The sequence below is a fragment of the Anastrepha ludens genome, chromosome 2 (assembly GCF_028408465.1).
Source record: "Anastrepha ludens isolate Willacy chromosome 2, idAnaLude1.1, whole genome shotgun sequence".
NCBI classification, from domain to species: Eukaryota; Metazoa; Arthropoda; class Insecta; order Diptera; family Tephritidae; genus Anastrepha; species Anastrepha ludens.
Window position 1 is genome coordinate 29,733,322 of NC_071498.1, and position 10,733 is coordinate 29,744,054.

Below are 10,733 nucleotides of genomic sequence, written 5' to 3' on the forward strand. Positions count from 1 at the left end.
CCAGACGTGGGTAAATAGTATTGATCCATTTAATGGACAGCGTTCTGGGCTTTCCCGAAGTAAAGAAAGGTAGTTCCGGGTAGTCTCCCCAGAAGAGGATTGATTGTTTTAGTGGCTATACCATTCGACACAGTTGACGACGGTCGCTGTAAGTGCGAAGGCATTTTAAATCCTCATCACCCACCACAAAAAAAATGTGGCGCAAAATTAATCACCCTATCGGAAGATCTATAATTTTTGCACTTGTACGTCAATCATATTTGGCAATTGTAAACTAGATAGCTGCAGTATGCGAGCAGACATGCAAAGGTCAAAATAAAGATTTCCATCAACCAAAATCATTTTTTCTGTTATTGTTGTTGTTCAAGTGGTTGAGTAGTTTTATTGAAATAATCCTTATAAGTAAGTGCGCCGTTTTACTGCCAATGTTCTCGTGTGATGTCTTTTTTTGTTTTTTGGTTTGAGACAGATTCATTCCGTGCTGTCCCAGTATAGCTGCAACTTCTTATTTCTCTATCGTAGACTTCCTTAATTTGCTGTTAGAAAGGCTTACCGAAAGAGCGAGGTGTCTTGATCTAGCTAAGCCTGAACAAGTGACCTCCAATCTTGATGAAATTGCATCGGGTACCGCAAATAATCTCAAAATATTGGGGGCCACCTTCTGCAGTTTGCTTTCCTTCTCGGCGCATACAACCGTAATTGCCACTAAGGTCCTAAACTACAACGAGATCCGCAAATAGCTTGCCGGTAGCACTTGCGGCAATGGCAAAGAAATGTTGCTGGCTGCGTCTGTCTGGTCGCGTGATACCAGTCATTTGCAATGGACTAAGCTTCAGACCTGTCAGAATACTGTCATAGGGACAGCTATGGGATCCCTTCTGATGTCTGCCCTGCAACTTCTCAATAACGAGACTATTATGCTTGCGGAGAAGGAACAAAGTGAGATACTCAGTAACCAGTTTCTGCTGGGTACCACCTCTGCAGACCCTTGCTGGAAGCTGACCACCTCTCGGGTGAGTCAGGAAACATCTCTTTAAACAATACTGATGAGATTCAGAATCTAGCACAGCTACAACTACTTTATCAGAGAGTCTACAGAAGGGCATTAAACGACATTCATCGGGTGTCCCTTATAACCTTCCCAAACTTCGCTAGCAATGGAACAAAAACACATTCGAATGCAAGTTTCTCAGCAACATTTAAAGCGTTTTCGAAAGGATAAAGTGGATTTTTGCATCAATTCGTCACTATGGGTGAGATTTGGGTCTATCATCATGATTCTAAATCAAAACAAAATGTTAAAGAGTGTTGTGAACCTGGCTCTTCAGCTGCGAAACGTGTTCGTGTACAGAAATCGGCCAAGTAGGTGTTGGCATCACTTAGTTTGGGATGCGAAAAGAATGATTACTTGCAAACTGGTAAAGCAATAAATTCTGAATATAATATTTTTGTAACCCTTTAGACCAACTGAAGAAAAAATTGTTAAAACAGGGCCCTGTTCGCTAAAGAAAAAAAATATTTTGCATCAGGACATATACTCCGTGTCACAAGAGCATTTTGGCAATGGCTAAAATCCATCAATTAAAGTTCGAATTGTTGGAGCATCCACCAGATTTGGCCCCTAGCGACTTCCATCTGCTTCCAAACCTAAAAAAAATGCATGCGTGGAAAGCGTTTTTCATAAAATGATGAGGTTATACCAGCTGTAGATGCGTATTTTGCAACCCTTCCGGATTCTCACTTCAGGGATGGAATTCTTAAATTGAAATCTCGTTGGAACAAGTGTATTGATGCTCAGAGAGACTACGCTGAATAATAAAAAGTGCATTTCAAACCATAAAATTGTGTTTTTTTTATCGAACCGTAAAACTTATTGAACAACCTAGTATGTACGAAAACAGCATCTCCTAAAAAGTTGAACATTTTATTTCATTTTAATTGAAAGAGTCTGGTTATATTACAGCTCATATTAATATGCCATTCATTAGCTGTATATCGATTTATATATATCTAAATTTTTTTTTTCAAATTTTAATGCATTACTTTCGCTTTACAAGCATGGCTGTGCTTAAAAAACACGTTAACTATAAATGGATACTGCTTAAATGATGCTCAGCATGGAAAACTGAGTGAGCCATTAGCACACCCGCTCTGTCACCATTTCCAGTTTCACTAATCTAACCAAATGGCATCATCGCCTGGCTTTTATTTAATGTGTCAGAGTTTGATTAGCAGTGACTAATTTAATATATGTATGTATGTATGCAGCAAAGGTGAGTATGGCAATTATGAAAATAATGGGTTTTAGTGTGACTCCAATTCTCAAATTTAATTCGAAATAAAGCAGAGCAATTATTTGACAGGGCAACCCAAAATATGAGCCGTTGCCCTGGGTGTGAACAAATTTCATTTCATATGGAGATATTTAAGGTTCCGCATTTGAATAATTCGAAAAATATGGAGATGTGTTATTGTATAATTTTTGCATTTTTTCCACATTAAATTGATTTAAATTTACAATGCAATAATTGTTTAATGTGATTAACAAAAATTTATATTTGTAATGACTTCAAAAGGAACAAAACCACTTTCACAAAAATTGGCCAACAAAAAGTAAAAAGCATACATTTACAAAATATTAACTACGGAATCACAACTGAAACTAACCAATTTTTTTATGAAACTTTTTTTAAATACTTCAGCAACAAAAAAAAAATTAAAACTATTAAAATAAAGGGTTTTTCAATAAGGGCGGGTATGCATGCATAATGTCAATCGTGGCGTTTGCTCTGTGGCACGTAGCGCCGTCCTGCTGGAACCACATGTCGTCTAGGTCCATATGGTTCAATATGGGCCATAAGAAATTGGAAGGGCCACCACGTCTACCGAAAAATGGACGCAATGCGCGCAACGTTTGCGTTAATGAACACTCATTTTGATAATAAAGTTTTATCATTTGAACGTGTTGTTCAATCGTGTAACTTGCCATGATGATTTGGCATAAAGAACTGAATAATAAACAAAAGATTTGACAGATGTCACCAAAACAAAATGGCTGCCACAGGGCGCCAAAATCGACCCGCGCCAATTGAAAAACCCTTTATAAGGCCATTATTTGAAAATTTACTATTCAACCGAAATTATTTACAATTAATGTATTGGGATGGGGAATAAGTTGAAAGCGTTTTTATATTGGAGGTTGAATTAGTTTTAAAGGTTTTTTTCGAAGATTTGGGGCTTTATTGTGAAAAAACGGTACAAAATATTTTATTCGAAGTATTGGCCATCGCTAGCCACAACTTTCGCCCATCTTTCGGGCAATTTCCGGATGCCGTTTCTCCAAAATTCTGGCCGCTGCTGGGCTATCCATGATTCAACCCATATTTTGGTAGCCTCGTACGAGGAGAACCGCTGGTCCGCCAAATCGAGACTCATATGCCGGAACAAATGATAATCGGAGGGAGCTATGTCTGGACTATACGGCGGGTGGGGTAACACTTCCCAGCCAAGCGTTCCAAGGTATTTTTTGACAGGTTGAGCAACATGCGGCCGAGCGTTGTCATGTTGCAAAATAACCTTGTCGTGCCTTTTTACCGTTTCCGGCCATTTTTCTTTCAATGCCCGGCTTAAACGCATCAATTGCAGTCGGTAACGATCTCCCGTGATTGTTTCGCCCGGTTGGAGCAGCTCAAAATATACGACGCCGACCTGATCCCACCAAATGCAGAGCATGATTTTCTTGCCGTGAATATTCTGCTTGGCCGGGCAAACCCCATGATTTTTTGCGTTTTCGGTTATCGTAGTGGATCCATTTTTCGTCGCCAGTCACCACCCGATGCAAAAAACCCTTCCGATTTTGTCGCTCGATCAGCAATTCGCACGTAAAAAGTCGCCGTTCGACGTCGCGCAGCTTCAACTCGTACGGGACCCAATGTCCTTGCTTTTGGATCATTCCCATCGCTTTTAGACGCTTGCAAACGGTTGATTTATCAACGCCCAATGATTCAGCAAGCTCTTCTTGGGTTTGGCACGAGTCCTCGTTTACCAATTCCCCCAATTCCGCGTCCTCGAACTTTTTGGGCTGGCCAAGACGCTCCTTGTCTTCGGTGTGAAAATCACCACTTTTGAATCGTCGAAACCAGTACTCACATGTTGAAATCGACGGAGTATGGTCTGGGTAGGCCTCCTGCAGCAATTCACGGGCTTGGGCTGTATTTTTTTTCAAATTGAAGCAGAAAAGCAAAGCTTCCCGCAAATTGCGTTTCGACGGCACGAAAGTTGACATACTCGGAGCACGAAAACACTGCGTTGTTTATACTTCAGCGAAATGACAGATACTGATAAACAAAGCCTAGGGATGAGGCTTTGTCATGAATATATATTCAGTATTGCCAACGCGATAAAGTGATAAATAGCGCCATCTGTATGCCACCTTTAAAACTAATTCAACCTCCATTTTGTTTTACTTCACAACGATTTGTTTGCTGATTGGCAAAGGGTGGGTATTCATTCGATATAACTCTTTCTGCTCTACAAAACTATGTTAATTGTATTTTTGAGTTATTTAATTCTTTGTTATTTTTGAGACTTAGAAATGGAATACCCAGAAGGCAAAAATCAACATTTTTGGCACCCGCTCGCCTTTGCTTTTCGTCGAGGTTAAAAAGCTGACGAAGCAGCCAGGGACATTTGCGACGTGTATAGAGAAAGTGTTATAGGCGAGTCTACAGCAGGGAAATGGTTTGCAAAGTTCAAAAATGGCGACTTTGACGTCGAAGACACGTTCCGCAGCGAAAGGTTTTCTAAATTCTATGAAGAACGTCTCAAATCACTTTTGAAAGAGAAAGGTCGCCAAACCAGTTGTGAATTGAAAGAAAAAATTTACTGCAATCATAAAACGATTTTCAATCACCTTCATTCAATGGGAATTTTCGAAAAATTGGGAGCCTGGGCGCCTTACGAGCTCAACGAAAAAACAAAGAAAGTCGCCTTCAAATTGCTTCTCAGCATCTCGCCCGCCATCGAGCAACACGCGGTCATAAACATCGCTCTGTGTACCAAATCGTCACGGGAGATGAGAAATGGTGCCTATACATCAATATGAAGCAAAGAAAGGAGTGGATGGCTACAGGAGAATCGTCAAAGCCGAGAGTCCAGTCGGATCTTCATCCCAAGAAGATCATGATATGTGTTTGGTGGGACTAGGAGGGCATGGTGCACTAAGAGATGCTCGAAAAGAATGTCACGGTCAACAAAGAACTCTAAATTGTCCAGCTACACCACATGAATGGAGTTATTTGATTTAAAAGATCTGGCCAAACCATACTCCTTCACGACAACGCCAGACCCCATGTTGCCCAAATCGTCAAAACCACACTCCGAGAGCTCGAATGGCATCCGCCGTATTCTCCGGACCTTGCACCAACCGATTACCATCTTTTCCGCTCCCTGTCAAACTATATGAAGGGCGTTACCTTTGATAACAAAAAGGTCCTTAAAAACTGGTTCAACAACTTCGTTGACACCAGACCAGGCGATTTTTGCGGAACGGCACGAAGAAATTAGTCGAGAGGTGGGAAGAGATTGTAAACAGCAACGGCGATTATTTACATTCTGTCAAAAAAGTACAGGGAATTGTTCAATAAAACGCAAAATAGTTGGTTAATCATCAAAATTTATTTTGTCGCCTTCAAAATAGGCTCCATTCGAAACAATTCACATAAGGCAACGATTATTCCAGTCATCAAATCACCTTTTAAACGACAGACATCCTCTTCAGCGAATTCTCCTTAATGGCCTCTATCGACTCAAAGCGGCGTCCGCGGAGTGGAAATTTAAGTTTTGGGAAAACGAAAAAGTCACAGGGAGCTAAGTCCGGTGAATACGGTGGTTGTTCGATGATATTTCTCGAGTCTTTGGTCAAAAAAGTGTTCACAATATGAGCCCCGTGAGACGATGCGTTATCATGGGGCAAGAGCCGTAAGTTTTCTTTCCACAAATTGGGACGTTTCCTACGCACATTCTCTCTCAAACATCGCATAACTTCCAAATAATATTCTTTATTTACCGTAGAACCATTTGGAATGAATTCCGAGTGCACAACTCGATAATAAAGGAAAACGACTGGCATGACTTTCACTTTTGACCGACTTTGACGTGGCTTTTTTTGCTTTCGGCTCGTGTAGATAGCGCCATTCAGCCGCCTGTTGACTGGTTTGCATGCCCAACTTATATACCCATGTCTCATCACTTGTTATGATGCGCTGGATAAAGGTTGGGTTCGAATTCACGCTCAAGATAGTCTTCAACCACCTTCTTCCGATGAATTTCTTGAAAGAAATGCAACTCTTTTGGAACGAGTCGAGCAGCCACGCGTCTTGGCGTCTCATGCCCAATTGATGGTGTAAAATGTTGCGAATGGATTCGTGAGACACGCTAAGGTCTCGAGCTACCTCCCTTAAACTTAAATGATGGTTTGCCAGCACCATTCCTTGACTTTGTCGACGTTTTTATCCGTTGAAGACTTTGATGGGCGACCACATTGGGGCACATTTTCCACGACTTCTCGGCCCTCTGCAAAAGCCTTATACCACCGTAGAGCCATGTTTTTGATACAGTTAGAATTATCAAAAAACCGATTTTTTTATTTGTTTTTTTCTTAATGTATGTACATATATTTAAGAATACATACAGAAAATTTAATATCGTTCTGGTGAATATTTTCGTAGTTACACGCAAATTTGAAAAGGCGTTTCAGAGTGCTTGAAAATACAAGGCAAACTATAAACGCGTTTTCCTCAAAATGCGAGCTTCTTAAATATATTTTTTAGTAATTAATCGAAGATTTTTTCTCACCGATAAATAATTTTGTTTTTACAAGCAATTTAAGGCTGAAATTTTGATTTCGATTTTTTTTTTTTTGAGAACCCGCCATTTTGGCAAAAAATTATTTTGATTATTCCTTTGAGTAATTACTAGATTTAACACTACCTCAACGAAATCTGTTTGGTTATTTGGTTTTTAATTTCAGAGGATCCAGTTCAGGGATATTGTGGTCACCGCAAAACGTCTTTTTTGAGAGGAGCTCCCGGAGATCAGCTGTAGCTCCTTTCCAAATAAATATTTTTACTAATAGAAAGTCTTAAAATATAGTTAAAAGATAACATAATATGTGAACAAATTTTTAGATCAATAAATTTAAAAGTTTTCTCAGAAAGAATTCTGCAAATTCGCTTTTTTCGGGCTTCTAACTACATATGTATAACCTCATAAAGCCACCCCGCCATAGGCTTTATGCAACATTTTCAAAATTTTCAAAATTTAGACGATACTTTTTTGACAGAATGTAATTGATTAACTTATTGATCAAATTATTGTTTTTTGTTTAAATAAAAGTCTTCGGAAAAAACGCTGCGAACTTATTCACCTACCAATTAAATATTAGTTTATAATATTAAGTTCTCAATAAAATTAATTACTTTGTTTTGTTCCCTGTTGGTTTAGTTTTGTGAATCGTGACACTCTACACCAGTGCTGCCATGGCTGAGTTTACCGGGCTGCCTTAGTACTGTTAGTGATATGAAATGGTGAAATTTCTGATTTATTTGCGCTGAAATAATGGGTGCCTTGTGATTATACAACGGAAATTAAATTTGGAATCATTTATTAAACAAACAAATTTCCAGCTTAACTATTTGCGCAGCCACAAAGCAAAAAAACACAGACTTCAAAATAGCTGCCATTCAAATGAATCAATTAATTTCCTAAAAAAATGCCTGCAAAGCGCAAATTAATTTATATTTTCGAGTTGCCACTTAAATTTGCATTCAAATTCCACATATAATTGGAATTTTACCCGCAAATCAAGTTTGATAACGAATTCAGAGCACGAAAGCAACGCCTCTCACTCAGCCCCTGCCAGTCGCTCGTAATCATTCCGTTCACGAAGGGCGCAATGCCATCGAGGTACATACAAATACTCGTACATGTATGTATGGATATGTGGCAAAGTACAAAGACAGACGCGGGGCGGCAGCTGCGAAAACGTTTCCCATTCATTTCGATTTAAATTGATTGAAATAAATCATGCACGGCGACACGTGATTTAATTTTAGAATAAATCATTCAAATTCAAATGCCCTGTTTGCTTTATATCGACTCGTCGCATTTTATTATTTGCGCTGTTTTACATATGCACGTATGTATGTACATATTAGTATGTTTGTATGTGTATCTTTGTTTGTGTTTATGCAACTGTGAGCCTCTGGCAGCTAGCGCCCACGTCATTGGGATGCTATTCGTGATTTTGGCAAACGATGGACACGATTTAATAGGGACGGGTTATGACGCCTTAGTAGAGTGAGTTTGCATGCGACTATCTTACGATGGGCGCGCATTGGAAACCCATTGAGAACTTGAGTCATCGAATTATAGAATTTTTTTATTGGGTTTTCAATGACGTTCGTCCCTGGGAATGCATTGCCAAACCTCTGAGTGTGTTTCTACCATTTAAAGGCTTCTAATAAGGAACCATCTGCCATTCGGAGGTGGCATAAAACTGTAAAGCCACCAGAATCAACTTCGATTCTCCCATTATTTCCTTTCGGCTGTCAAAACGCGTTTCCCGTGGTGGTTTTGTGACTCGATCAAACAGAAAAAAATCGCAGAAAGCCATTCAGGTGAACTCAATGGCTGTTGGATTTTATTTGTTTCTTTCTTGGCCTAAAATTCATAGCACTGTGTGACGGTGCATTATCGTGGTGCAAAATCCACGAGTTGTGTTACCACAAATCCTTTCTTTTTTGGCGAATTTGGCTTCACGTAAACCTCTTAAAATCATTATTAACTTTCTGGCGAAATTCGGGGTGCATATCCATAAAAACCGTAAGAATCGCTTTCTTTTCTCACTAAAAACAAATTGGTTTTCTTGGTCTTGGTGCATTCGGAGCTTTCCACTCACTCGCCTGTTGTTTGGATTGGGTTTTGTGCTCATCAACCCCCGTCTCTCTCATTTCAGCTATACACAGTCTCCGTTGATACAGGGTAACTCAAATTAATAATCCAATTTTGTTTTTGAATAAGTTTTTTACTGAATAAAAAAAAAAAGATTTTGACTGATGGAAATCTTTACCTTTGACCTTTACGGGCGCCATTGCTTGTTGGTTTGTCTACAGCAGCTGTCTAGTCAAATATGATTGACGTACATCAGCATTTGGACAAATTATAAATCTTCGGATAGGGTGATTTATTTTGCGAAGTGAAGCTTCTTAATGTCAGAAAATTATTCGACGTTTCGCGATTGACTGCTGGAGGAGATATTTCTGTAAATTTCGATATTTCCCGCCCGAGAGCCAACAACTTTCAGCTTAACAGCCGCTATGCCACGCACAAGTACACCTGACTGTAGTGGCCGCCAAATGTCTCCGAGCATAAATGTGAGAAGGTAATGATAAAACATATGTACATACACACAAATAATATAAACGCAATCACTGCTATTTGGTTATTGCAAATTGCATAATAAGGTTCTGAAATGCTGAAATTGTAGTACGCCCTTCGTGCCGTCTACACAGACGCACTGACGGCTTATACAAATGACCATATCAACTTGGTCTTCTGTGGAATCTATATTTGTTGGTATTAGATGACTTAATGAGAAAAAAGATTGCACAATTCGTCCGATGTCATCAATGTTTAATCGCAAACAAACGCAGCTAACTGCAGCAAAAACCAGCCACACCAACTAAAAGCGAATTCATTGAATGCCGATCGAGAATTAATTGTCAACTATGTCCGTCAGAGGTCATTAGCTGCCGTTAGCACAACATAGTTTTTTTTATAACAAATGACTAATAAAATGAAAACTAACTCGAACTCCAACTGCACTGGATTCCTGGTATTCAATTGATGTCACCAGTGTTGATTTTGATTTGTTTCAAGAAAGCAGCACTCGCAGGAGGCCAGGTTCATTTCACATTCAAATTATTTGAATTTGCAATTTTTATTCACTTCCACGAATTTTGTATTCCGCAAACGAGTATACCATAGAGTCGGACGACACGTTTAGCTGCTGCGCTAAGATTTCTAACTAAATTAATTTCCCAAATTCTAAATTCAATGTCAATGGCAGACCCAATGCAGTGAGAATGCAATTCTCAGATCCCAGTGCTGACATTCTTAGCTGACACTATGCTTTGTTAATTTGGTACGTAATTATACATTTGCTTGGCATGCATACTTACATACATACAGATGTATGCAAATATGCTCACTCACGCCTTTGTGGTTGTGTGCATGTATGTAGATATGTCGGTGTGGCAAAGCCACTTCCGAATGCAACGAAATTTGAATTTACTCTGAAATGAGGTGTCTTTGCGATTTGCCTGAGTTTGCAGCCTCTACACCAAAAAAACCGAACTAGTGATATGAAATAAAAAAAAAAAAAAATAAATAATTGGCGCGTACACTTCTGTTAGGTGTTTGGCAGAGCTCCTCCTCCTATTTGTGGTGTGCGTGTTGATGTTGTTCCACAAATGATGATATGAAATTGTCTTTGAAAATCATTCAGATGGAATTGGAGGTTCCTCAGACGCATTTTGACCGATGCTTTAGGTCTCAAATGTCGAGAAGTCGTCTATTACTTATATACTTTAAAACTCTTGAAATTCGTAGGTTTAAGACTTTCTTTTATCAATAAAATAAGCCAGTCGTTTCTTCCTTGTGCTAACCGGCGC

The 10,733-nt window shown here is 39.3% G+C and overlaps 1 protein-coding gene across 1 annotated transcript in view; it reads right to left on the reverse strand.

The window, feature by feature from the left end:
* LOC128867377 (mpv17-like protein 2) overlaps positions 1-10,098 on the reverse strand; it is a 34,746-nt gene extending 24,648 nt beyond the window's left edge. The window contains exon 1 of the mRNA XM_054108536.1: positions 9,869-10,098. The gene's annotated coding sequence lies outside the window, so the exon portion shown is untranslated. The remainder of the gene's footprint in view (positions 1-9,868) is intronic.
* Positions 10,099-10,733: the final 635 nt, after the last annotated feature.